Source organism: Neofelis nebulosa, chromosome 1 (assembly GCF_028018385.1).
Source record: "Neofelis nebulosa isolate mNeoNeb1 chromosome 1, mNeoNeb1.pri, whole genome shotgun sequence".
Taxonomy (NCBI): Eukaryota; Metazoa; Chordata; class Mammalia; order Carnivora; family Felidae; genus Neofelis; species Neofelis nebulosa.
This window is the reverse complement of record NC_080782.1, coordinates 158,271,893-158,299,197: the sequence shown is the minus strand read 5'-3', so window position 1 is coordinate 158,299,197 and position 27,305 is coordinate 158,271,893. Positions and strand designations below refer to the sequence as shown.

Genomic DNA, 27,305 nt, shown 5'->3' with positions numbered 1-27,305 from the left:
AGACCCCAGCCAGAGGGTGTCTGTGGTCCCAAGGTCAACACTGAGGGCACACAGCAGCAGACGCCCGGCCCAGCGCTCCAGTTCTGGCATGTATAGCTCATGTATGGCACATGTGCTCATGTATAGCACAGCATCCTGTGAGGTGGCTGTGACCAGGCCCACTTGCAGGGAGACAAGGGGCTTGCCCGAGGTCATGCACACTAATAGGGGTTAGAACCTCAGTCTGCCAGTCTATAAAGCTGCCCCTCAAAAAGCAGACCATGTCCCCAGGAGACTGGTCATCAGGCAGTTACAATCAGGTGATTTGAGTATAGATGGGGTGAGTGTGTCAGGGCGGGGGGTGGGCAGTGGGCAGGCAGGGTCGGAAGAGCAGAGTCCTGAAGGGGGAGGGGCTTTGCTAGGTGCTGAGGACCCAGCTTGTGCAAAGGCCCAGGGGTGGGATGCAATGGGGGCGACAGGGCTCGCATGCTAAGGCAGGAGCAGCGGGGTGGGACAGAAGGTGACGCTGGGCGCACTCGCCCCCATGTGTGGAAGCCCCCAGATTCCCCCCTCCTCCCGGCTCCACCCACGTCTTGGCAGCCCTGTCTCCACGTCTCCATCTGTCTCCTGCCCTGAGGCCCGGCCCCCTAGCCGTCTCCTCAGCGTCCTGAGCTTCCACACTGTCCTGTCTTGGCTCAGACACAACAGATGGATTCCCGCCCTTGAAGTGATAATTAGTTTCTCATTACCGAGAGGTACCATTCTGACATGTCCTCAAAGTTTAAAATAAATTAAAATTGGAAAAAAAAATCCAGACTCTTAATGGTGTAAATGAGCACGGGAGTAAGAGAAGGTCCCTCGGCTCCTATTAATGATGGAGCCCTTCTGGTCCTAGAGAGAGGGAGGAGGTGGGCTTGACCCACAGGTGGCCTGTGTCTATTCAGTATTCTATCTATCGTCACATTTTTCTCAGCCCGTTTCTGCATCTGGCCCAGAGCCCTTAGAGAGCTCACGGACTGGAGAGGAACCAGGGTGATCACAGCCCTGTGCCGGAGGGGTCTCGGTGAGGCCAGAGGGGGCTGTGGAAGGCGGTGGGAATCAAGAAGGGCTTCGAGGAGGAGGGTCTCCCAGGATGAGCCATCATCTGGCCACAGGGAAGCAATGGGAATACATGATGAATGAGTAAGTGAATGAATGAATGAACGAATGAACAAATGGGTGCCCATCCAACAGAGAGCAAGAAGGAGCAGCCAGCCCAGGCCCGGGTGGAAACGCAAGGCACCCTGAGTGGGAGGGCTGTAGTGTGATAACTGCCACACACCTGTCCTTATGGCCCTCTCGCTGCCACACCTAGCCTGAGCTGGCTGCATGGGAGCCCTGCTCTGTCTTCTGCTCCGGGACACTGCTCATCATTCCTAGCAACATCCCCCAGGGTGGTCTCAGTATCCCCACGTGTACTTGTACCTGCCCCCTGGGGTTGGCTGAGTTCAACAGATTGATAACGCAGACTCGGGTTAATTAGCTAGAAAGGTGAAACCAAGGAGTACCGAACGCACAAAATACAGACTCGAGACAAAGCTAAGATTCCACACTAATAATTAAGACACGGGCATCCCGCTGCAGCCTCAGGGCCTTTGCACTTGCTCTTCTCGCAACCTGGAACTCTGCCCAGTGCATCACTTGCTCCCGAAACACCTTTAGGAACTGCGTCCAACATCCTTCCTGATTTTATTTTTCTCCACTCTATATGCCGCCACCTGACTTTGCGTACACGTCACTTCTGTTTTTTTCGTCTCTCCCACTAGACCGTTGGCTACATGAGAATGGAGACCCCTGCTGGCTTGAGCCGCCACTGTGCCCTGGTGTCTGGAACCAGCCTGGCATGCGAGGGCCTCAGTGAATGTGCCCCAGGTGAGTGAATGTTGTAGACCACAAACCAGAATGTCCTGGGTAGTGCTGAGGGCTGTTTATTCACCCTTTGACCCCCTACGTGTGCCTGGCACCGACCTAGGTGTAGACACAGCAATGAATGAGACAAAACAAACAAACAAACAACAACCCCCAGATACCTCTGTGCCCTGCTCCTGAGGCAAAGACACTGTGGAGGGCAGACAGTGAGCACACTGTGTTAGAAGGGGCATGCGTGTCAGAGGAAAGGCAGGAGTCAGGAGGCTCAGAAGCGCCAGGGTGGGGCTGGAGGAGGCTGGGGGCCAGCCACGGCTGGGGCGTGGGGGAACAATCATGGGAGAAGAGATTGCACAGGACCTGGTGCCCTTGTGCATGAGGACTCTTTCTCCAGATGGGGGAGCCGTGCCTGGGTGCTCGAGCAGGGGTGGAGCCCTGAATGCCCCGAAGGGATGAAGTTGGTAATGGCAAGGGAGACTAGGGGTGGGGGACGCTGTGACTGGGGGTTGGGTAGGCGGGGATGGTTCCTCCGAGAAGGTGACACGTAAGATGAGGCCGGTGTGCGTGCATCTGTCTGCCTGACAGGTCGCGTGCTGAGTCACTTTGACTTGACCTCTCTGGCTTGTCACCACCCCCTCCCACCCCCAGGAAGAATCCTCCTTCTAGGGGCCCACTCGCCAAATAGAAACGACCAACGCAGAGCCCACACCCCCCCACCTCCTTTCAGGCTGTCAGACTCTCCGACCCCGGGCCACTGTCTACCTGGCGTCATCACCCCCGGGCCAGGTACCAGATCATTCGGGACAGCCCCCACCCAGGCCCCAGGGTCCTGAAATTATCCACACTAGGCAATCCTAAGCGTGTCACCTGCCTTGCTTGTTGCCTCCTGCAGAAACCACAAGGAAGGCGCCTGTCACAATTGTCCCTCCTCCTGGGGTTTCTTCACGTGGCCCTGCACGGTGTGGCGTGCCCCTTCCTCCTGGGAACCGTGAGTAACAAACTCTTCTCAAAGGCATCGTCTCCTGATCTGTAGGCCTTACTGAACCTCAGATTTTCTCTAGATACACTTTATTTTAAAGCGGCACTACCAGACCCTTTGCAGACAATTAAGAGTAACAAACAAATGGACTGTATACGTTGTCATGACATCTTCAGCAAAGTTAATGTTATTAGAAGTCCTTCCCCCCCATAAGATGCAGGTTCCGTAAGAGCGGAGGGCATATAGGAAATGACCCTGAGCAGACCAGGCACCTGTGAAGTCCTCGGTATCTGTCTCCCCAGACTGAGAGCTCAGGCCCAGTCGTCCTCAAGTCCTGGACTCCACCTTCCTACCGTGCTTGCTGTTTGGTCGGTTCGTCAAATTCAGCTTTTAGGCTTGTCAGCTTCGCAGGGAACTTGTCAGCTCCAAACTCATCTTTCGAGCAATAATCAAGTCACACCGTGCGCGAGATGGCCTGTTCCCGGAGTTATTTAATTAGAATCCGCAGCTATTAGCGGGGCGAGAGTCAGCACAGCCTATTTCAAAGCCAGCTACCTCTCTGGCGGAGGGTGGGAATGCACCGTGTGGGAGGGAAGAGGATGAAGTCCCTGAAGATACGAGGTGGACTCCTTACGTTGGGAGCGTGGAGCCTCTTGTATTTCCAGGGAAGCCCCTGAAGAGGGGAGGGCTAGAGCCGAGCTTGGCTGTTCACCCCACGGAAGGAAGGGCCGAGAATTTCGGAGGGCTTTGGTTCTGGGAGCAGCCTGCCCCAAAGGAAGCACACGGAAAAGTCTGCCCCAAGACTGCTGTCCTGGTTACGACAAGCTTCAGCTGCTGTCACGGAGGTGCCCCGCATGAGTTTGCATCTCTCTCCGGCTCGGTCTACAGGCAGACGGTCCAGGGCTGGCCTGGCAGGGCTGCCCCAGGAAGCTCCTCTCCCCAAAGCCCTGTCATCCCAGAGGAGCCGCCCTGGGGCCAGGGTGGGAGTTTGCGTTCCCAGCAGCAGGACAGGGAGAGAAGCAGAAAGGGCCTGGTTCTCTGCTAGGAGACACCCCAGAAGGACAAATCGCTTCCCGTCCCATCCAGTGGGGAGAGTCTGGTCACTCAACCGGCCCTGCCGCAGACGATGCCGGGAACCCTAGGGTCTTGGGCGGCCACACGCGCAGTTCAAAGTCCGGTGTCTGGTTACTCCGAGTAGTGGATAATGCCACCGGGAGCCACATGGACACGTCTGCCACATCCCCTTTAATGTCCTCTCTCGGCACTGACCACTCTCTACCCTGAGTTCATGTTTTACGAGAGACTGTTCATCACACAAGCTGCATGAAGTAATTTCATAATTCAGGAAGCAGGTGAGAACCCACCAGGGGTGTCAAATCGCTGAGGGACGCAATGACTGTCTCTGAAGCTCCCCAGCCAGAGCCCACTGTGCACCTGCAGCCAAAGGTGTCTTGAGTCGCGGAAGTGGTCACGTTGGTCCCCACTCTTTAGAACATGAAGACTGTCCCCGAAAACCCGCTTGGACTAAGGAGACCAGAGGCAGCCAGGGGCCCTGAGCTCACAGGAGAAAGTCTCATTGGTGGAGCATCCCATGCTCCCAGCAGACTGCTTCCCAGGCCCTGAGCTAGGGGACATTCAAGTCTGGGGATGCAGAGCAAAATGCACTAGTGGGCGTGGTCCTGGAAATAAGGGGTGCTGCTCCAAACGCCCACCCTTGCCTGCCTCCCCCACCTCTGTCCTGTATGTGCACAGCTTCCTTTGGTGTGAAAACCCTCCAGGTTCCTGTGGTGGGGGGCGGGGGGGATCCCTCCCCATGCGGGACATGGAAAAGCTAGACTCCTGCATTACAGTGGAGACTCAGCTGCAACGTTTGGGACCCCTAAGCTACTTTGGGGGCCCACCCCACGCCATTTCCACTCCCACACAGGCTGGTTCTCAGGACTTTGTTACCCTGTTGTGAACTCTTGGTCATAAGCAACATAGGCCACAGGACCTAAATGTTCCCCTTGGCCCTTCTGAAAATGTGGGGCAATGTTAGTGTAGGAAGGTAGGATACAATCTCTACATTGCTTTCTTTTTTTTTTTTTTTTTTTTAATTTTTAGTGTTTATTTATTTCTGAGAGACAGAGAGAGACAGAGCATGAGCACGGGAGGGACAGAGAGAGGGGGAAGAGACAGAATCCGAAGCAGGCTCCAGGGTCCGAGCTGTCAGCACAGAGCCCGACGCGGGGCTCAAACCCACAAACTGCAAGTCACGACCTGAGCTAAATTGGGACACCTAAACAACTGAGCCACCCAGGCGCCCCACAATCTCTACATTTCTGTAAAAAAAAAATTTTGTTATAACATTTCTTTATTTTTGAGAGAGACAGAGACAGAGTGAGAGCTGGGGAGGGGCAGAGAGAGAGGGAGACACAGGATCTGAAGCAGGCTCCGGGCTCCAAGCCGTCAGCACAGGGCCTGATGAGGAACTCGGACCCAGGAACTGCAAGATCGTGACCTGAGCCGAAGTCGGCCATTCACCGACTGAGCCACCCAGGCGCCTCCAAGGTCTGCATTTCTGCCCTGCAATACTCCCACGACAAGTCCCTTAGGTGATTTTTCCATTTAGTTGTTCTGGTGAATTCCCTAGGACTGCATCACTCCACACTCCTCCGACCGGGACATGCGCGGCCCCAATTCTGTGCGGCGAGGATGCAAACAGAGTATCTGTGATACACCTTTCTGCGGCATCAACTTCATTACAAGATTTGGAATAACGGCCTCCCTCCTCCCCACACAAAAAACACAAGAGCAGGGGAGGAGAGAGATGCCTCAGGAAAAGCAGCCCAGTCTCTAAAGCTTCACCCAGCTGGGGACAGAAGGACAGACCCGCAGCTAGGGTGGCCTCTCCTCTTGTAGGCCGCGGACACGAGATACCCTCTTGATGGGAATCCACTGCAGAGAACTCTGAGGGGTGTGCACATTCCCGTTGTCCACGGGACCGTATCTGCTTGCCCAGGCCACTGTGTCCACACGGTGCACGCACGTTGCATCACACACACCTGCGTGGGTTTGGGTCCGATTCCTGGCCAGTGTCCTGCACCTGTCCCGGGGCTTCCTGGAGCTCAGCATCTTTCGCTGCACTTAAAATGCAGGGACGGGGAACCTGGGTGGGCCTCAGTCCCTCGGCATCCCACACGTGGTTTTGCTCAGGTCGTGATCTCACAGTTTTGTGAGTTGGAGCCCCACATCGGGCTCTGAGCTGATAGCACAGAGGCTGCTTGGGTTCTCTCTCTGCCCCTCCAGCACTCGTCCTGTCCCTCTCCTTCAAAACAGGTATTTATTGAAGTTGCTTTAAACTTCGAAAATGAAACAAAACAAAACAAAATAAAATGGAGGCATGGAGCCGTGGCTCTCTCATTTGGGTTTTATTTTACTTTACTGTTTTGAAAAATCTTTTTTTTCAATCTGTATGCAGTTTCTACACAGCGGTTTTCTGGCTCTAGGGACGTGCTCCCTGGCTCCCAGCGTTCGCCGTGCGTGTCTGAGTCTGTGGTGAATGGGTCACACCTGGCCGGGCTAATGGTTCTCATGATGCTGGTTCCTACAGAAGTCAAAAGGCTCTGCTTTGAGAATATGCTGGAGCTGCAGAAGGCTGGAATGAGGCTCCGGGAGAGGGCTGGGCTCTAGGCTGGTGGGAGACTGCCTGGACATTTTGCCTTCTGCTCTGTCATTACCTGAGGCAGCCGGGGGTCCTCGGTGTCATGGCCTGGCTCCACATAAGGACTGAGTCCTTCCTCCTGCCCTATATTTTCCCATCGGTCCTTCATAACGGCTTTGAACTCTGCTCTCTTGCTTGGGTGGACGCTCATCAATTTCCTCCAAAGGTTTTCTCATTTGAGGGTCGCAAATACTAGAATATAGTTGCATTCCCTGCTCGGTATTTGTCCTGGCGCCTCCCAAAAGACCCCCCCCCCACGCCCCAGATGGCTGGAACTTGGATTGGGGAAGGGCTGTGGCTCATGGAGTCAGCAAAAAGGAAGGGCCTCACCATGATGGTGTGGCCCTCCACCTTGTGCTTCCTACAACTCCACATCCAGCAGGTCACTATCCCACCGACACTCCTCCAGCCTGTGAAGCTGTTCTGGATCTGGTCCCACCCATCGCCCTGACCAATCTCCTGTGCCATGTCCCCGGGCTTCCTGGAGCTCAGCATCGTTCCCTGCACTTAAAACGCAGGGTCGGGGCTCCCGGGTGGGCCTCAGTGGCTCAAGCGTCCCACTCTTGGTCTTGCTCAGGTCGCCATCTCACAGTTTTGTGAGCTGGAGCCCCGCGTCGGGCTCCGAGCTGATAGCACAGAGTAGACTTGGGATTCTCCCTCTGTCCCTCCCCTACTCGCACTGTCCCTCTCTAAGTAAATATTCATTTAAGTTTTTTGAAACGGTATCCCTTCCCACGTGCTATGTGTTCAGGGGTGTATATTTCTTCTCTTGACGTGGGCACTCACCCAATGGGACAGGATCCCGTCCTTGGTCTTATCTCTGGGGCTCTTTTTTAGGAGTTGGGGGGAGAGGGGAGACCCAGGAAATGGGAATTGACCTAAGCAGGGGCTGGCATGGCTGGCTGCCCAGCCTTCTACCCAGATCCATTCCTGGCATTAGAACTTCTGTTCCCAGGGAAAGTGGTCTCCTCTGCCCCACCCCTGGGCCCCACTGTGCGACGCTGTGTCTGTATATGGTATACAAAGGTACTTGTCTTTTCACTTTGTAAAGTACAATGGGCATGGATTAAACCAATATAAACAGATAAAAAGAATAATCAAATACAATAAAACCCAGGTAAAGTGAAAGAACAAAATAAAGACATGGACTGTGGCTCAGCTGCTTCCTTCGGTGCAGCTTCCTGTCTTCCTTCAGTGTAGGTTTCAAATGGTGTTATTTGATGATATTTATAAAGGTCAAAGGGGTACGATTTTATTCCCTTTTTTAGGTGTCACATAGCAAAACGCTGTTACTAAGAATCTGAATAACCTTCGTACCGGTCCCTTTTGGCTCGTGTTACCAAATCGGGATCCTGGGGTCATTGTCCATGGGTCCCGGTATTCACTACTGGCGGTGGACCTTGTTCCCCATGACAGAGGCTGGGTCCCGTCGGTTCCCTCTGGGGCTCAGCTTAGTGCTGGGGGTGTTGCTGCCGGATGATGTGCCCGAGCTCCAGTGGGGGGGGGGGGGGGGCGGGGCTGAACTGGAGCTGGAGGAGAAGGCTCCAGGGCTCCGCTAGGGGGCTGGGCTCCCTTTGGGGATCCTGGACTCTAGGCTGGCTGGGAGACTGCCTGGCACTTTTTCCTTGTGCTCTGTCTCCTGGTGCCCTTCGGGCCTCGGTTTCTCTTTGAAGGGTTCGGCAGGTATAGCGGGCTCACCGGCAGTCTTTTGTCCTGCCACTGACCTGTTGTACCTCCTGGTTTGGGGAAGGACTGTGGCTGTGGGAGTCGGCAAAACGGGAGGGCCTTACCATGATGGTGTGCCCTGTGATGAGGGAGCATAAGGAAGGCTGAGGGCAAAATACAGGCCGGTACTGCACCCCTCCCGCCCCCCTGGTTGGAATATGTTTGATAACCCCAGACAGTCCTGGCTACCCAAGAAGAAAGGAAAGGGGTTTATGGGCTTGCCATGGTGATGTGTGGAAAGTAAGGCCAGTGGAAAATAAATCCCCTTACTGCCTACAGCCCATTGACAAGTCCTTGAAACAGGCAGAGCAGCCTCCCTGGGGGAGCTCAGCTGCCCCGAGAATGACATTTTGGTGGGGGACAAAAGAGAACCTTAGCTTCACATGATCCCAACCTCGAGGATCCTCGAGGATCCTTCCTTCGAGGAAGTCTGCTTCCTTTCTCTCAAGTCCCCCAAGATAGAAGCTGGCAATCATCCTGCAAGCTTCTACTTTTCTCTTTTCCTCCTTTACTCTCATTTCAGGGGCTTTTCGGGGAGTGTGGTCTTACTGGAACACTCTCCTGTCGATTGAGCAGGCTGCCACCCTCTAGCCCCGGCCACTCTGTGGGGAGGAGAGCGCCTGCCCTTTGGCTGCAAGTTGGGACCCTGGCCGGGGTGGTAATGAGATCCAGAAACTTGATGTCCTGTCTTCACTCCTGTCCTTAGACAACGTTGTCTGCGTAGGGCACGGGACAGCCACCTAAGCCACGAAGCCTAACACTGCCAAGTGAGGTTTCCTCGTCAGGGGTCTAATGCGATCCCCTCCACCACTCTGGACTAGCCACCTCTGGCCGCAACAGCTCCACTGGGAGACGGCAGGAACCAGTACCTGAGTGAATTAAAACCCAACTGGGGACCGTTCCCTAGGGGAGTTGCTTGTGAAGACTCTATGGGTGGGACTGTCACTTGGACCATGATGGATTTCCACCTGTGCTGCTTTCTGTCAATGTCCTCTACTAACTACTACTGAAATTACAAAACTGGGCAATTGATTCCCCCTTGTGAAACTTTTCTAGTGTTTTCCGTGGGTTACAAACAGCAGGTTCTTCAAGAACCTGGAGCCTGGCCTCTGTGGAACGCTCTTCAAAGACCAGGGAATCAGGACATGACCATCAGGGCCCTTTTCAGGCACGGCCTTCGGGGTAAGGTATTTCGGTCCATTCGCCAGGCTCCCGTCTGCAGTCTAGAATGCAATGGGGAAGTGGGGGGATGCTAGCATCCCTCCTTCAGGAGCCCTTAGCCGGCCAGTTGGTGGCCATGGAGATTTTATTCGAGGGACGCCTGGGGCACCAGGAAGCTCTGACATACCGTGTGCATGGGGTGCCACCCAGGAGTCGGGGGCACGGTCAGCGGCAACGGAGCCTCTCTCTCTTTTCTTTCGACTTTTCTCTCTGGGAGGAGCATGGGGGCTTCTCCTCAGTCTCCAAAGATTCTCCCTTGGGATGCCTTTGTAACCCACTGGCAACAACTGGGCTTGCAAAATGCAGAAAGGACTGATCCTATAACACTGTGTGGCCTTAGTAAACGGACAGAGGTACCCACCTCCAGGCCTTCATGGCTACCCGGACCCTGGGGCCCCTTGGGGAACGTGCTCAGGAACCAGGTCAGGAAACTCCCTCCTGATATACCGGATGATAATTGTCTCAACAGGCCTCCTTCCTCCTAAGAGAACCCAGGTTAAGGGAGGAAACACAGGCCATCCCTGACAAAGGGGACGCGGACCCTTTCTCTCTGTTCCTCCTCCTACTAGATGTGAGGGCTTCTCCCTCATTTATTTCCCGGCTTCACAGCTATGATTAGAGCCACGTGTGCTTAGTCTTCCTTGGGACGGGGACTTGAAGGAATATTCCCGAGCAGCTGCTAAAACTCCATTTGTTTTCCCCTCTTCTCTGGCCTGACCCAGATCGCCCATTTCCACTTTGGGGGAACAGAAAACATGGCATCTGTGCCTCTGACAGAGCTGATGAGGTTGGAACCAGGAAATTGTCCTTGTCTGCCTTCTGCTGGCACCTCACCTCTTCTGCCTTCCCCTCCCCCTCCTCCTGTTTCTGCACCACCTTGGGTGTGGCCTGAGTACCTGGTTCCTATCCCATCCTCAGTGCCTCGGGCCCCGCCGGCTCCTTCTCCTACCCTCCAGGTCAAGGAGCCCAGAGCACCCCTGGGACCACCCGCCCCAGATCCCTCCCCACTGGCATCCCGGGAGAACAAACGGATTTTCTTTTTTTAAGTGGACGCAGGTGAAACAATTCAGTGTTGAAACTCACCTAAGTTTGGCGGACCTGTCTTTAGACTTATCAGCATTAAATAGAAAACGTTTTTTCTACCAAGGTTTACCAAACGTCAGAGAAGCTCATTTTATCTCGGTTGCAATTTGTTAGCACAAAGATGACTTAAAATAATGGTTAGTTGTGCCTGGTTCAGAGTTGTCACAGGTTAAGATAGCTTTCAAAGTCTTTGGTAACATGAAACTTTAAGGTTTCGTTGTTGCTGTTTTTTTGTTTTTGTTTTTTTTTAACATTTATGCACTTTTGAAAGAGAGCAAACGGGGGAGGGCTAGAGAGAGAGGGAGGCACAGAGTCCGAAGCAGGCTCCGGGCTCCGAGCTGTCAGCGCAGAGCCTGACATGAGGCTCGAACTCACGGACCGGGAGGTCATGCCCTGAGCCCAAGTCCGAAGCTCAACCCACTGAGCCACCCAGGCGCCTCAGTAACCTGAAACTTTAAAGTTTTCTTTCAAGTCTGCATGACAAAGGAGATGAAGTTCATTGGACATCTAGGTGTTTTTTTTTTTTCCAAATAGGACCAAGTGCTCAAGCATTGATTCCTAAACATAAGGTTTGTCTGCTTGGGAAACAAGGTTCATTTTCTCAGTTGTCTGCCAGGAGAACCAAAGCTTTCTAAAGATCAGGTCTCTGATGACCTCAAGTGAAAATGTGTCCTTGGTAAAGGAGCTAGGCTTTGCTAACAGCTCTATGATGCTACACGTTTGCCTGTAGGATCTCTCATTGCCACCTTCAACCTTGGTTGAATAAATAAAGTTGTAAGGTTTGTAATGACCTGCAATCCTATTTGGGACAGGCTTCATAACCTTCTAAGGTTTTAGCAGACTTTCCCAAGATTTCAATTGTAAATGAAGTCTTTCTGACCAGGTAGGCCTTTTCATTTGGTATGTTAAGTTACTCAGAAAAGCTCTATCAAATGATGGTAAACCTTGGGCTGTACTGCACGGGTAAATGTTGCAACTACCCCCACTCTACACGCGATTCCTAAAGTTTTCAGTGTTTTGGCATAAGGTCGTCAGTTGATAGTCCGATTATTGAAGTGTTATGTGTCGCAGAAATAACTGAGTTTCCTCGTCAGCTGCATCCTTAAGGACCTCTCAATTCGGAAAAAGGGCTCTGTGGACAAACACGGGTATTTGATGTCTTTAAGATGAACATGAAAACGGGTAAGAATGTCCAGAGTTCAGAATGAAAAAGACGCAATCAAACTGAACAAGAGTTGGGAACGTGGGACTGAACGAACTGAGGAAGATCAGAGTTTTGGGACTCTTGTCAGAGACACTGCTGGTTTTCCGATGTTTGCTCTTTCTGGTGAAGGAAACTTCCTCTTAAGATAGCTATGATCTACAGAAATGTCATCAAGCATTCCTTTGTGAGCGGAAGCGTTTATCTTTTCTCTCTACCTAAACCCTCTGACATTCACACACTCCCAGTGAGTATCCTTTCTCTCGTGACAATCGTACTCATTTGCGTTAAGTCCTTGGAATGGGACACCATTGGAAATACTGGTTATTTTTACCAAGGCTTTGACTGGGACGTCCTATTTGAGAGCCATGCACAGACTCAGAGGTGTGAGCGTGTAGCTCCAAGGGACCAAGGTTGACTTTGGGAAACATGGAGCCATACAGCCCCTTGGAAATGTTGACCCGATACCTTGCTTCCAGAGTTCCCAGTAGCCTCCCCAGGTGAGTCAAGAATGTCACTTCCTGGCAGGTGCAGGAACCTCAGGATATCTCGGGGACTTCGTGAAGAGGAATTCGCCCAATTCCACAGATACTGCAGGCCTGTCTGACACAAGTAACTGTGGCAAGTAACTGTGGCCTCTGGCCCGGAGAGGCTACAAAAAGTTCAGTCTGGAGATTCCTGATAAAAGGTTCTGGCAGAGCAGACTTGAAAAGATCCTTATGATCCATCGCTATTCTTGCTGAACTTATGGAAACAATTGGGCCAAGGTTGTTAAAGCTGGACTTGTCCTACGAGCGAATTAGTCTCGATTTGGCCATCTCTGGAAATGAGGGTTTTTACAGAGACAAACTATGTTTCAAGAACGCATCGTTAGGGATGGTAAATCCTAGTTATGATTGTCTTTAAAAGTTTGTTGTTTGCCTAAGCTAGACAACTCGAGGTAAACTTTGTCACAGTAGCACAGGTATGGACAATCTTCTTGCTTGTTATTCTGCGGGAATAATAACCCCATGGGTATATGATTTAAATGACTGGAAGATGGGATGGATTCACCTATCAATAGACAAAGAGGCTAGTGGTTTATTCATCCTTCACTTGAGGCTGGGTTAATTCATAAATCTCTAAGCATGCAAACATGTCCCTCCTAAACCTGATCTGACAGTTACTAGAAACCTACCCCATAGAAACCCAAAAGACCTGGTTTATTCAAAGGATGGAAAGTCGAATACAACAGGGGATTTGACTCCAAAATAAAAGGGCTGCAGTCAAGTTACAGGGGCATTTTTCACGGGCTCCCGTATCTAAATGAAACCTGTACCCCCTTTCGCAGGAAATCCATGAGCACACGAATGTGCCTTCTTCTTCCTGTGAACCTGTGGAACACTTGTTCACACCTCTTATGATGATGGCAACTTTCTTTTTCATTCTTTCTTTTTCATTCTCTTTCCCCAAGTTCTACTAACAAGTCCTTCTTACAATGGGCCATTCAAAAGGACCACCACAGATATTTGAGGTACAAACCAGAAAGACCAACCTCATTCCTGCTGCCTCTTCCCACTCTCCTCTGAGGATGCTTCCCGCCCGACATCTAACATCTCACTGGCAGCACTGGGAAACACTAAGTTTGTGATTTGCTCTAACCAGTCACCCCTGTTTTTCTCGGTTCCAGAAGAGTACCTCTGATTAATTAGCTGATTGCTTACTGAACCAAACAGAGTCTACAGGATGGCTGTACATACATCACCTGTTACACAGTTAAGGACTTAAATGACTCTCAACATACCATTATACTGTTAAATATGAACATAACTCGAATGCAGAAAACAGTTCTACAAAATAGAACGGCCTATGTGCTAACTGCTGCACAAGGTGTAACTTGTACTCTCATCAAAACAAAATGCAGTGTGTACATTCCAGATGACCACAGAAACATTTCTGGATTTCTCACTGACATGAGTACTCCAACTTGGCACTTTAAACAATCCCTTTCCTGTAATGATTGGTTAAACTGGACTGGAGGAGGTGCGTCAGCTACCAAAGGACTTCCACTTGGGCTGATCTTTCTAGTGGTTCTCATTCTGTTCTGCTTTTTCTCCCATGTCTCTCTGCCTGGTACCAAGACTCCATCACTGCAATCACTTCAAGCCAACACACGATCCTTTTTACTCAAGGAGGTTCATACACATTGCCCACGGTGGATTCAGCTGCCTCTGCCTTTTATAACTCCCCTCTATGTTCCCTGACTGACCCATATTGACCGAGATAGGTGGGGACAACTCTATGCCCTTGCTCAGCAGAAAGAAGCTACAGAAGATGAGACCTTCCGCCTGCAGCAACCCTAAAGATTCCAGGGTCAAAACTGCTCAGGGGGCAGGGGGATATGAGGAGGGAGCATAAGGCAGGCTCAGGGCTAAATCCAGGCTGGCACCGTCCCTCCCAGGTGGAATGTGTGTGTTAGTCCTTGGACACTCCTGGCTCCCCAAGAACAAAAGAAAGGGGTTTAAATGCTTGCCGTGGTCATGTGGGAAACTAAGGCAAATGAAAACTTAAATTCCCTTACTGCCTGCAGCCCATTCACAAGTCCATGAATCAGGCAGAGTGACCTCCCTCTAGGAGCTCAGCTGCCTGACAGTATGACATTTTGGTGGGGGCAAAAGAGAACCTTAGCTTCACATGATCCCAACCTCGAGGACCCTGCAAATCTACTTCATCTCAACCCCCGCAACATATATGCTGGCAATCATCCTCCACGCTTATGGCCTGCCCAGATCCATCTAAAGGGTCTCATGGCTGAGGTTTCATTAAACGGCAAGAAATGGCGTTTTCCTGGCAACAGCTAGCCCCTCAAGGTCCTGGAACCTTGAGTCCTAGAGTAAGTCTGGCTCTCTCCCTAACCCCCTCCCAACCTGAGGGTATATAATGAGCTACCCGTCACGACGCCAGTGCAGCTCTCCCTGCCCATGGACCTGTCCCCGTGCTTTAATACAATCACCTTTTTGCACCAAAGACTTCTTCACGAATTCTTCCTTGGCCATCGGCTCCAGACCCACGAACCCCCCATCACTCCAAAACTTCACCACCTCCACCTTGTGCTTCCTACAACTCCACATCCAGCAGGTCACTAGCCCACCGACACTCCTCCAGCCTGTGAAGCTGTTCTGGATCTGGTCCCACCCGTCGCCCTGGCCAATCTCCTGTGCCATGTCCCCGGGCTTCCTGGAGCTCAGCATCGTTCCCTGCACTTAAAACGCAGGGACAGGGCTCCTGGGTGGGCCTCAGTGGCTCAAGCGTCCCACTCTTGGTCTTGCTCAGGTCGCCATCTCACAGTTTTGTGAGCTGGAGCCGCACGTCTCGGGCTCCGAGCTTATAGCACAGAGTAGACTTGGGATTCTCTCTCTGTCCCTCCCCCACTCGCACTGTCCCTTCTCTTTCAGAACAAACATTTAAGTTCCTTTAAAGTTAAAAAACAAAATAAAATAAAGGCACGGACACGTGGCTCTCATGGCTCTCATTTATTGGCATTTTTTTGGGGTTGTATTTTGTTATTTTTTTTAAATACATTTTTTAATTTATTGAGAGGTTTGAGAACCTGATTTTTTGGCTCTAGGGACATCCTCCCTGGCTGCCTGTATTCACTGCTGGTGTCGGAGTTTGTGGCTGGCAAGTTGCATCTGGGCCCGCTAATCGTGGTCCCTATGCTGGTCCCTTCGGAGGTCAGACTACTCCGCTCTGAGGACAGGCCTGTGCTGGAACAGGTTGCGAGGGAGCTCCAGCAGCGGACTGTGGTTGGTGTGCTGATCGTGGGCTGGATAGTTGTCAACGTGTACCACATGTTTTCACTCTCCAGGGACATGAAAACCAGAGCACTGTGCTCCCTGTTTTCGATATTTCGTTCCGCGTCCCAGAAGACTTGCCCCTCAAACGGCTCCAACCCGGTGGCCAAGCAGTACCAAACCACCCCCAGGTTCCAAGCATTTGCAGAAGGGGTGTCCTCCCTTTGCTGCAGGAAGAGTCGCGGGGCAGAATAAGGGGGGCTGTCCCAGAAAGTGTGGAGTTTGTAGCCAGCAAACTGGATGCTCAGTCCAACCCCCGTGCGTTTTACCTTCAGCTTCTTGCCAAAAAGCAGTGTCTCCAGCTTCAGATACCCGCCTATCATACCTTGTTGGTGGCAGTACTCCACCACCGATAACAGCCGGCAGAATGTGTCTGGAACCTCCTCCGTCACTTGGCCATGGTGCGTAAAATCGTCACGCAGGTTGTCTCTGCTTACGTATTCTGAAAGGAGAACCAACGTTTCCTTGGTGTTGATCACCTCAAGTGACTTGACAACACTTGGGTGACTTGAGGTCTTCATATTCTGGGCTTCACGACAAAGTCCCTGGAGGCCAGCGGGGTCCTTCTGGGTTTTCTTGATGAACGTCACATCAGACTGCTTCCTGGGGGGGACGCTGCCCTCACTGGTGATCTCGGGGATCTCGTAAATACAGAAGTCCTCCTCACCAGTGGTAATGGCCTTACGCCCCTGAAGCATGGTGACCAACTAACTATACTAACGCTAAATAATGCTAATTACACGGACTATGCTAACCAACAATACCAACCTACAAAATACTAACAATACTATGCTTATGAACTATACTAACAACATGAACTATACTAACAATATGAACTATACTAACAATATGAACTATACTAACTGTACTAAAACGCTAACACAAAAAAAAAACAAATGAAAAACACACACGCGCACACACACATGTGCACACACACACTCACACACACACACACACACACACACACACACAAAGAAAATGAAGGGAGGAAACGAAGAAAAATTGAGAAAAAGAAAAACTAAAAAAGGAGAAAAAAAGAAAAAAGTAAAAACAGAAAAAGGGAAAAAAAATTGGGAGAGAAAAGGAGTAGAGAAAAAAGAAAAATTAAAATAAAAAAACAATAAACAAAATGAAAAAAAGAGAAGTCGAAATCAAACTAGCTAGGGTCAAAGGCCGACAGGTCACCAAAGCTTCCTGGGCTGTTAAGACCAAACACCCAGCCGAGCCAGGGTCTTATATAGACAGGTCTTGCCATGACTTCACCATGGGGCTTTGTGAGGGCACAGCAAGAAAGGGTCCAATTATGCAATCATGGCTGGGGATGTCTGAGACCACAGTGGTTTCCTCACTTTTTACTCCTAAAACCCCTTTACTCAATAAAAAAAAAAAAAAGACCCCCAATGGGCTTTTTGTTTGTTTGTGTGGGCTTTTCAAGATTGATATTTACTTTGTTAGAAATCAAAATCTATAAGATGGTTCAGTGGCCTTTTCACTTCAAGTTTAGAAAACTGTAATTTTGGCTTGTATAGACCTCGTAATGTCTACACTTAAAATACTCAGTTCCTGGTCTCAAAATGGTGCTACAACGTATAAGGAAACGTTGTGTTGTGTAAAACACGATAAGGCTCATTATTAACATCTATAAAGCTCAGAGGAACATTGCTTTTCATCATATTTTCACTGATAAGGTTGTGAGGAGATTTCTCATCAGAAACCTTGGAGGCTAGAAGGCATGGGTTGATGTGTTGAAAGCATTGAAGGAAAAAAGCTGTCAACCAAGATTCCTACATTTGGGAAAACTGTCCTTCAAAAATGAGGAAGAAATGAAGACATTCCCAGATCAACCAAAGCTGAAAGCCTTGCCCTGATGACTAGACCGGCCCTGCAGTGAAGGGGGTCCTTCAGGTTGAAATGAAAGGGCACTGAACAAGTAACTCGAAGCCTTCTGAAGAAATAATCTCCGGTAAAAGTAAGCAGACAGACAATTATGAACGCTAGTACTGTTATGACTTTGGTCTGTAGCTCTACTTTTGGTTCTCTATGTTAAGAGACTGATATATTTAAAAACCTAATTATTCATCTATGCTTTTGGACACAAGATGCATAAAGATGTAATTTTGTGACATTAACAACTGAAAGAAGGTGGGGTCAGGGCTGTAAAGTAGCTGAGTTTTCATGTGTTATTGAGGTTAAGCTGGTATAAATTGACATTACAATGTTGTAACTTTAGGATGTTAAAAGCAATCCCATGGTAACCACACACAACCACACACACACACACACACGCCACAGAACATACACAAAAGGAAATGAGAAGGGAATTAAAATCTTTCACTACAAAAAAAATCAACTAAATGCAAAAGAAGATAGTCATGCAGAAAATTTGAGACCGAAAGCAATTAAGGCATATAGAAAACAAAGAGCAAACCACAGAAGGAATTCCTTCCTTATCAGTAATGACTTTAAATGTAAGCAGATTAAACAGATTAGTGAAATGGATAAAAACATAGGATCCAACTATGTGTTACCTACAAGGGACTCAGATCCAAAGACACAAAAAAGTTGAACATGAAAGGAAGGAAAAAGATAATCCATGCAAATAGTAACCAAAAGAAAGGGTGGAGTGGCTGTAATAATACCAGACAAAACAGACATTAAATCAGAAAATGTTACAAGAGACAAAGAAGGACATTTTATATGAATTAAGAGGTTCAGTACAGCAAGAAGAAAAAATGATAAACATTTACACACATAATGAGAGGCCATTATCGACAGAACTGAAGGGAAAAATAGTTCTATAATAATCATTGGAGCCTTCAATATCCCACTGTCGATAATGGACAGAACAACCAGACAGAAGGTAAGTAAGGACACAGAGGATTTGAAGAACACGATAGCCCAGCCAGATCTAACAGACGGGCACGGGACCCCACCCAACAATAACGGCACGAGGGACCTTCTCTGAGACAGACTTTGCATTAGGTCACGAGTTAAGTCTCAGTAGATTTTACAAGATAGCTATCATACAAAGTATCTTTTCCAACCACAAGAAGATGAAGTCAGAAATCGGTAACAGAAGGAAGAGTGGAAAATTTAAAAAGCTGTGAAAACTGAAAACACACTCTCAAAGAACCAATGTGTCCAAGAAGAAATCACAGTGGAATGCGAAAATACGTAGAGGTGAAGGGAAATGAAACACGACGCGTCAAAACTCCTGGAAAACAACAAAGCAGTGGTGAGGGGGAAATTTATAGCTGTAAACGCTCACAGTAAACATCAAGACAGATCTTAAATCAACACCATAGACGTGCAACTTAAGAAACTAGAAAAAGCCAAAGGTAGCAAAGGGAAGGAAATAATAAAGATTAGAGCAGAGATACATGAAACAGAGGGTCTTTCTACTCCTTACAGATGTAGAAAGGGTTAGAGTGCTATCAACAAGTGTATTCCAGCTCATTGGAGAATCCAGATACAATGGACAAATCTCTAGACCTAGGAAACCTACCAAGACTAAATCACAAAGAAAGAGAAAATCGGAAGAGATTCGTACATAACTAGGGAGGAGATTGAGGCTGTAATCGAAGACCACCTGACAAAAAAAAGCCCCGGATCTGACAGCCTCACTGGTGAGTTCTACCAAACATTGGAAGAATTGACACCAATCTTCTCAAACTCTTCCAAAAACTTCAGGAGAAAGAACACTTCCTAACTAATTCTATCAGGCCGGCATTGCTTTGATGCACCCTAAATATCTCTGGGCCACCTTCCAGACAGTCACCAGAGGAGTTTTCTAAAATATCCAGCCACATGAGTTATTTTCTCAGCGACAAAAGAGACCTTTCTCTTGTCTGTGGAAAGAGAGGACCAGTAGTGTCTCCAGAATCAGGCTGAACATCTATGGACCTCTTCTGAGAGCCTCCGTCCACAACGGATGGGCCACACCGCAGACTGGACACAGCTGAAGCGGGGCAGGGGGTGGGGTGGGGAGGGGAAAATTCACGGAGGTAACCTGGGCTTCAATTGGTCTGTCAGCTGCTTTGACTGCTTTGGACATCTGTGAATACAACAAGCCATGTCCTCGTTGGACACTGGGAAAGGACAATCTATCTGCACATCCAGCCCTATGGGCTGGAGTCTCCCAAACGAGGCCATCGTTTGTTTTTGGCAACTCTGCTCCACCACAATATTCATCAGACTCCTGAGAAAGACGACCGATGAAGGGATCCATAAATGGTAAGACCATCTTGCACTTAGCTGTGTTTTGGAAAAGGGAGATATTAGGCAACTGGGCCTTTAAGGTTTTGCTTGCACCCTGTTTGTGGAATGGTACGTGTGTCTATGTATGTTGTAAATGTGAGATAATTTCTCTACCTCCGGGTGGTGGTTGTGAAAATTAATTTGTAAAAGTGCTCTACTTAGCTGGTTTGAAGGCAAGTGCTTGTAAGAACTGGGTGTTCTAGGGGCGCCTGGGTGGCTCGGTCAGTTAAGCGTCTGACTTCAGCTCAGGTCATGATCTTGTGGTCTGTGGGTTCGTGCCCCACGTAGGGCTCTGTGCTGAGGGCTCAGAGCCTGGAGCCTGCTTGAGATTTGTGTCTCCCTCTCTCTCTAATCCTCCCCCATTCACGCTCTGTCTCTCTCTGTCTCTCTCTCTCTCTCTCAAAAGTAAATAAACATTAAAACAATTAAAAGAAAACAAAGAACTGGGCGTTCTAAAACTCAGAAAGATAGAAACTAACCCCAGGTGTCTTTCAAGTTCAAGTGATCTTGGATAATATTTGGTATGAAAGCTAATGTAACGTTGTTCGTTTAGTTCAAATGGACATAAGTCTTTAGAATTGCCAACATTAAATATGATAGTTTCACTCTGCTTGTGTTTACCGTAAGTCAAACCAGCTGTTGGCGTTGTGACTGTCACAAAATGTGATGGAAAAGAAAAAGACGTTAGAGCCCTGTCCAATGGCTTCTGAAGCTTTATGGGCAAGCGAAGGACAGACAGACAGATGTAAATAATTTTAATAAATGTAATTAAGCCTACTTGAAAAAATAAGCGAAAAAATTCTGTATTTAATGAAAGTGAGACTGTTTATTCAAAGAGGGAAAACTTGGGGTACCTGGGTGGTTCAGTCTGTTGAGCATCCCACTCCTGACCTCTGCGCAAGTCATAATCCCAGAGTTGTGGGATTGAGCCCCGTGTCAGGCTCCAAGTGGAGCCTGCTTGATATTCTCTCTCTGAGTGTCTCTCTGTGTCTCTCTCTCTCCCCCCCTCCCCCGCTTGTGCTCTCTCTCTCTCAAACAAAATTTAAAAAAAAATAAAGAGGGGAAAACGTAGGACAAAATCTGAAGGAATGTGAAAGGGAAAATTGCAGAAGGTTTGCAAGAAGGGAATCTTTCGAAAGAAATGCTATGCATGGTTGGGAACGAGATTCTGGAGTTTCGCATGTAAGAAACAAGTTTATGAGGGCAGCGATCGACCCCCGGGGAAGAGAAGGGGGAGGCAGAGAACGATGTCAGGCAAAAGCTGAGCAGTGACACTTCAACGGAAGCCTTAGCCGACTCTCTGAGCAGTCCCGAAAGTTGGACTGCCCTTCGGAAGCATCCAACATTAGGCGAAAGGGGCTGGCTCTTCGTAAGCGTCTTTGGATGTGACCACCTGGGCAGCGGGCAATGCCCTTGGCAAGGCCGCTGTGTACAGTCACGGCGATCCCTGATGATGTCTGAGCGTCGAAGGCTGTAGGCAGCATTGCTATGGCTGGGAGACCTTGGTTCCTGCCAGAGATTCTGGTCAGCACATCCCAACACCCGTCACAAGAACTCAGACCCATGCAGTGCCCTGGATGTCCTTGTCCAAATAAGTATGTATCAACGTGGGAGGTGACACGGAGGAAGAAAGAAGGGACTGCATGTCTTTTTAAAAATTCATCTTGGGGCGCCTGCGTGGCGCAGTCAGTTAAGCGTCCGACTTCAGCCAGGTCACGATCTTGCGGTCCCTGAGTTCGAGCCCCGCGTCGGGCTCTGGGCTGATGGCTCGGAGCCTGGAGCCTGTTTCCGATTCTGTGTCTCCTTCTCTCTCTGCCCCTCCCCTGTTCATGCTCTGTCTCTCTCTGTCCCAAAAATAAATTAAAAAACGTTGAAAAAAAATTAAAAAAATAAATAAATAAAAATAAAAATTCATCTTGTTGCAACGAATGAGTTTTAATATCCAAATTACAGCAGTATAAGACTGGAATTTGGGTTTTCTCGCTTTTAATGTGACAGAGGCTTCTTAGATGATGGGTCTAAATTATCAACAGAGGTTTTTCTTTACCTTTAATCTGCCTAGAAAAACAAAGTTTCTATGTCTTGTCTTTGTTAGGTCTTTGCTTACTTAAGAAAGTTGAATCAGCTCAGTGTTAAGAGAGCTAAGGTTTGCTCACAGCTCCATTTACCTTGCTGTCTGCATTTACCTTGAGAATCTCTTCTTGCCATCCTGGCTAAATAAGTATCCCGTTTTGTAATGATCTGTAATCCTATTTAGGCACGTGTTTTGAAACCTTCTGGTATTTCACCAACTTGCAAAAACCCAGCTTGTGAATGGAAGTCTTTGACGAATTAGGCTTATTCCCTGGTGTGTCAAAGGACATGGGAGGCATCATCAAATAAGCGATGAGGAACCTTCTTAGGGTTTGTTGTATGGGTGATTGCTCTAAGTGTCCTAGAGATTTTATAAGATTCCTAAGGTTTTGATATGTCCTGGTATAGCGTCATCGCTTGTAATACGAACTACTGAAGTATCGTGTGTCACAGTATCTCCTTGCCAGCTGCACTGCATTGACAAATACAGCTCTCTGATCCCTTCAGGATCATAAAGCTAAGCTTAGTAAGAATCCCCAGAACTAATGGGGAAACTGCTTTCAAACAGACACTTGTGTAAACATTGCTGGTCCTCTAATGTTTGCTCTTCTAAATTTAATCTGCCTATGACATTTGGTAGACGTTTGGTAAATAATTTCTTCATAAACAGATAGGAAACATTTATCCCTTTCTCCCTACCTGGTACCACCAGAATTCAAAACTCTCAGGGAGTATTCTCGTATTTTCATGGCAGTGAATTTATTTGCAGAAGTTCGATACAAATCCGTTCTCCTTGCAACAGGACGCCACTGGAAACATTGGTCATGTTGCCAAGGCTTTGACTGGAATGTCACAGTTGAGGGAGATATGCCTAGTCTCAGCTACAATCAGAGAGCTTTAAGGAACTAATTAAGGTTGACTTTGCCGAGCCAATGAAGCCCCTTGGAAAACTTGCCTCGTACCTTGCTTACAAAGTTTCCAGCAGCCCTACCAGGTGAATAAGGAAGGTTGTCACTTCCTGGCAGGTGCAGGAACCTCAGGGTATTTGGGGGATCTCGAGAAGAGAGGGAGCCACCCACATCTATAGGTATGGCAGGCAAAGGCTGGTGGCCAGTGGCTTCTTGAGCCTGACAAGGCTGTTCAAAGTTCAATCTGACATTCCTTACGAAAAGTTCCAGCGAAGCAGATTGAAAAAACCAAACACCTATATGACCAATCACCGTTGTGATGGCGCTTGTGTAAACAGGCCCAGCTTCAACTGGACAGTTTTACAAACAAATGTGTCCTAATTTGGCGATCTTTGGTGGAGATGAGGGTGGTTTCAGAGAGAGAGATTGTTCCAGTAACACACCTGTGAAAATGTAAGATCATAGTTCCGATGAACCGTCTTTGAGGGTTTGTTGGTTGTCTATACACCTGGGCTGGGTCCTGAATTCTTCTGGTTTCCTTGAATGTCTGACCCTGACTCTCCAAACTAAGGTTTCCAGTTTCCTCCCACTGTGTTGACTGGAAGCACTGAGAACGAAAACTGCTTTTCCCTGAAGCCCCGCAAACCAAAGCCAGACCACCCGAGGTACACGTGACAGAAAAGTGCCCCGGTGATCTAAGGACCACTCAGAAAGATCACCAGAGACACACGGATAGCTGAACAAGCTGATGGCAGCCTTCCCGACTGGACAAGCTGCCATCGGATCACCCAGACGTGGACGTGTTCACGGATGGGGACAGTTTCACGGGTCAAAGACAAGGAAGAGCTGGGTGCAGTGGTGACCCATAAGCTATTGTCTGCTGCGGAAGATGCCACAAAGTGGACCGACTGCCCAAGGGAACCATGCTGGCAGCTCGTCGAAGACTCCAAGACCCTCTGGAAGAGCTTTAGTGCCAAAGATAGACTTAACTACATATCAACCCCAACGTCCCTTGGAGGACCAAAGAGGAGTTAAGTAAGGAGTGGGGGTTTGGACACCGTGCTGGCATTGACACCGGCTGGAAATAGAATGAATCCTTACCCTAGAGCATCTGATGAAAGAAATAATTAGCCACATTCTTCGAAGCACCCTTTATGGGAAAGATGCCACTCTCCAGTGGATCCAGAAGTATACTGCGGGCTCCGATTTCAGCGAAATGCTACAAAAGGCAACGCTTGTGCTAAAAACAATCCTAAGACTGGGTGCCCACAAGTTCTCAAGGGTATACAACTGAGAGGCCCTAAACCTGGGGAAGACCGGTAGGCAGCCTTTCCGGGAATGCAAAGAACAACGGGAAATTCTCGGGGTTTGCTTGTATCTGCAGACACCTTTATCAATGGGGTTGAGGTTCCTCCCTGCTATTCAGAGAAGGCCTTGGGAGTTGTCAAAATGCTTTTAAGCGAGATCATTTCTAGGTTTGGACTGCCGCTAATAATTCAGAGTGACAATGGAGTGACAACCACAGCGTCCAAGGCCTTGGGCATTCAGTGGAAATCACATGCTTCCTGGAGACACCGAGAGAGTGGAAAAAGGGAAAAAAATGAAGTTTGGCAAAGCTCTGCCAATAAACCCACTTCACTTGGGAACAACCCATGCCATCTGCCCTGCTTTGGGAAAGAGTGTTCCCTAGAAGAGGGCTTGGTTTAAGCCCCTGCGGAATGTTATATGGAAGACTTTCTATGTCCTTTTCGTGACCTAGGAGTTGCTGGCGGGGCTCCCACCAGCGATTTGGATACTATCAGGTACATCCAGTGCCTGAGTTTGCTTCCGGCAGGCTGAGGTACCTGTCAGATGTGTCTTCACGCTGCCTGAATCCCTTAGTGACATCCAAAGGTGTCACTAAAGATGTCAGTAAAGACCTGAAGAGCGGGAGCCCAGAGGACCAGCTCCAGCCTCACTGGACAGGTCAGACCCTGTGAGGTGCTGTTGACCCCTCACTCCTCCGAAACTACAGGGAATTGAGCCGTGGATTCACACTTGAATGACAAGAATCCACAGGTTCCCTACACCCTGTCAGCAGGGAGGAGGTCGAAAGGGACCCGGCTCAGACCAGTGAGCCTCTGCTGGACCTGAACCTCCGACTCGGGGTAACTGGTCCAAGGGAATCAAGCCATGAGTACAACATGCTACCTGTTGTTCTCTAGTACCCCTAAAACCCTAGACACAACATGGTCCAGGAACTATTGACCAAAGTACAAAAATCCTGGTAATGCAGAACATTCCTTTCCACCCCAAAGTTTCCACTTGTCTAACCCCAGTCTTCACCCCACCTCAGCAGGAAGTAACGGCCGCGGCCGGGTCGTGGTCCCAATACCCACAAGAATGAGGACGGATCAAAAGACCCTGGGGACTGAAAAGGGTAACCAAAGGGTTAGCAGCCGCAACTTTGTACCCTGACCTTTTTCCTTTGCCACTAAGTACCCCTGACTCTCCTCCTCTAGGGAGGTGGATGTGAGGCTCGCCTTCCTGCCTCTGGAATAAACTCTTGCTTTGCTTTATACTCCATGTCTCAGTGATGGTCTTTATGCGCATTAGGCAGATGAACTTGGGTTCACTACACACGGCAGGCACTCAGTAAAGACCGCTGAACCCACGTGGACTCTGACGCTTGGAGAGTTAAGTGTCTGGTGCGTGGTGACACAGGGTAGGACGAGGAGAAGGCTTTGATTTCAGAACTGTAGTGCCTCTACTCCCATCCACAGTGCTAAGAAGTTTCTGCTCTCCTCCCAAGGCCACCTGCTCAGCCCTCGGCACAGCACCTCCGTGGCCCCAGCCCCTGTCCCTGCTTTGGAGCCAGCTCCCCATTCCGACCTGGAGGTGACAGACAGCTCAGCCCTGTTTACCCAGCTCCACCAACATCCCAGCCTCATCTGCCAACCTTGGCAATTTTCATATCACCTCACACACAAAATAAATTGCACGCTCCCATTTTGGGTTTGGGGGGAGAAAAGGCCCAGTCAGTTAATTACAAAGGCTGCCTCGCCTTGGCACGGAGTGGTGGGAGATGTTCACAGGAAAACGGATTAATTTCGACTCATTGCTTTCCCTTCCACGTCCTCGTGCCAATTAAGACAACCCTTGTAACCAAGCCCACCTTCTCCAGAAGCAGCCCCCACACTCCCCAAACAAGCAGTCCTCAGGTTTCACTGGCTGGCTGCTCAGGGTCCCGAGAAGCTTGCTGGGACCTTTGGAAAATGCCAGTCAGGGTTTTAGGATTCTTTTGCCAGGGGTGGGGGGTGGGGGGTGGGGGGACCTATGGGAACTGCTTGGTTCAGTGTTTCTGAGCTCACACTGGTGAGCTGGGCACAGCCGAATACTGGACCCTGGCCTGCTTGGACAGAGGCTGGGTGTCCAGGCTGCCTGCTGGAATCACGCAGGAAGGGGGCAAAATTCAGAGTCTCGGCCCCCACCCCCTCCCCCGACCCTACCGAGTCAGACAGGTCAAGGACAGGGCCTGGAAATCTGTACCTTCCACAGGCACCAAGGACAGGAACTGGAAAGGCTTTGGGTGGGAAGTCTCAGATCTGCATTTGAAAGCCGTGTTATCTAGGGAAGCTGTTCAGCATTTCTCTACCCCAGTCTCCCAGAGCTCAAACACTGGGGCGCACCATAACCCTCTTGAACGGGTGGGGTTGGTTGTACAGGTGCGGTGAGGCCCCGACTCATGGCGGACACTCATTACTTGGTACTGATTCCTATCAGTGAACATGACTGAGTTCGTTTCAAGGGGTTGATGAGAAGCAAAAGGTGATGCTTTGGTGCTGCAGAAAGTCCTTGTGCCTTAACTACAGCATCAGCACTGGCCCCGGGCCCTCCACGCAGCTAATCATTCCTTCAGACTCCAAACTCTGCATCACTCTTCTTGTCCCACCTCCCCCCGCCACCCCCACCCCGAACCCCCTGAAACCAGTAAATCATTATCATTAGAAGGTTCAAAGTTGGGAGCCTCCACAGGCTCCTTCGGAATGGAGTGAAAACCAGACACACACCCCCCGGGAACAAGGGAGCCAAGTCCTAGGTCTGCAACATGGTCAAAACCGAGTCGTTTCGTTTGTGGAAAATGAATACATGTGACTTTGCACCTGTCTCGCCCGGGGGAAAAGTAGCGCGCGAGCCATGGCAAACGGGCATCTCCCGGCAAAACCCGTTCCCTGCTGCTCGGGGAGGCTCAGACTGCCAGAAAGGCTGTAGCTCACATCCTCTGAGTGGAAAGAAAAAAACCCTCACCAAGCAGGGACCCCAGGGTAGGGGTGGGGTAAGGAGGGTCTCTCAGGGTTAATTTCCTTAACATTTAGCAAAGATCATCCGCTCTTGGTGTCCATCCAGACCTTGGCCAGTATAATGAAAGCCAGATGTCACCTTTTCTGAGTTCAGACAT

The 27,305-nt window shown here is 49.5% G+C and overlaps 1 protein-coding gene and 1 long non-coding RNA gene across 2 annotated transcripts in view; one reads left to right on the top strand and one right to left on the bottom strand.

Annotated features, from left to right (window-relative positions):
* Window positions 1–16,825, bottom strand: part of LOC131518773 (serine/threonine-protein kinase MARK2-like) — a 50,743-nt gene extending 33,918 nt beyond the window's left edge. The window contains exon 1 of the mRNA XM_058741174.1: window positions 16,440–16,825. The gene's annotated coding sequence lies outside the window, so the exon portion shown is untranslated. The remainder of the gene's footprint in view (window positions 1–16,439) is intronic.
* Window positions 16,826–24,251: 7,426 nt separating this feature from the next.
* LOC131518832 (uncharacterized) lies at window positions 24,252–25,425 on the top strand. Its single transcript, XR_009265302.1, has 2 exons — window positions 24,252–24,832; window positions 25,203–25,425. It is a non-coding gene; the product is annotated as an uncharacterized LOC131518832 (long non-coding RNA).
* Window positions 25,426–27,305: the final 1,880 nt, after the last annotated feature.